Source organism: Sinocyclocheilus rhinocerous, unplaced genomic scaffold (assembly GCF_001515625.1).
Source record: "Sinocyclocheilus rhinocerous isolate Xijiao unplaced genomic scaffold, SAMN03320098_v1.1 scaffold2575, whole genome shotgun sequence".
Classification (NCBI taxonomy): domain Eukaryota; kingdom Metazoa; phylum Chordata; class Actinopteri; order Cypriniformes; family Cyprinidae; genus Sinocyclocheilus; species Sinocyclocheilus rhinocerous.
Window position 1 is genome coordinate 57,304 of NW_015637140.1, and position 771 is coordinate 58,074.

Below are 771 nucleotides of genomic sequence, written 5' to 3' on the forward strand. Positions count from 1 at the left end.
TACAAATGACTGGAGGTCACCAGGTAATACTAATCCCGTGCGAATAGGGCTTAACATGTGTTAATGCTTCGTTTAAAAAAAAAACCCGCATTATTTTTCACATAATTTACCTTTATTCTACACCACTCTGTTCCTTCTCTGATGGACGCGCTTATCATTTCCTGCTTTTATGAAGCCCCTCCCTCAGAAATACGCATTGGGCTCAGATTGGTTAGCTGGTCCAGTGTGTTGTGATTCGCTAAACCGCCTATAGTGTGCGTGCAGAAACGTCACGCCCCTCACCTCAGTGGCATACGCTCCTGGTGTATTGTAAACAATGGCGTCGTCAATAGCCTATTGCTTATCAATTTGAGCCTGAATGAGACCCAGAGAATATTAGTGAAGAGGATTGCGCAGAGCCTGAGCAAGAACCTGTTTCTTTGTTTGTAGGGATGCACCGATACCACTTTTTCCAGTACTTGCCCGATACCTATACTTTTATTTTTGGTACTTGCCGATACCGAGTACCGATACCAATATTTTTATTGCATTTGTACATTTTTTTAATTTTACAGAAACCAAAAGAGTATGTATAATGTTAGTTGGTTAACTTCAAATAATCAAATAGATACAGTCAAACCTAAATGTATTCAGACACCTTCAACATTTCTCACATTATCACAGTTTATTCGCTATAGTTTAGAAAATGGTAATAAAATATGACAAGAACTCAGAGTTAAACTGAGTCAGAACAAATTCATCTTGATAATGTTAGATAACTTTGATAGAAAG

At 38.1% G+C, this 771-nt stretch overlaps 1 protein-coding gene across 1 annotated transcript in view; it reads right to left on the reverse strand.

Annotated features, from left to right (window-relative positions):
• Positions 1 to 771, reverse strand: part of LOC107748602 (nuclear factor 7, brain-like) — a 19,477-nt gene that overhangs the window by 13,842 nt on the left and 4,864 nt on the right. The window lies entirely within an intron of this gene.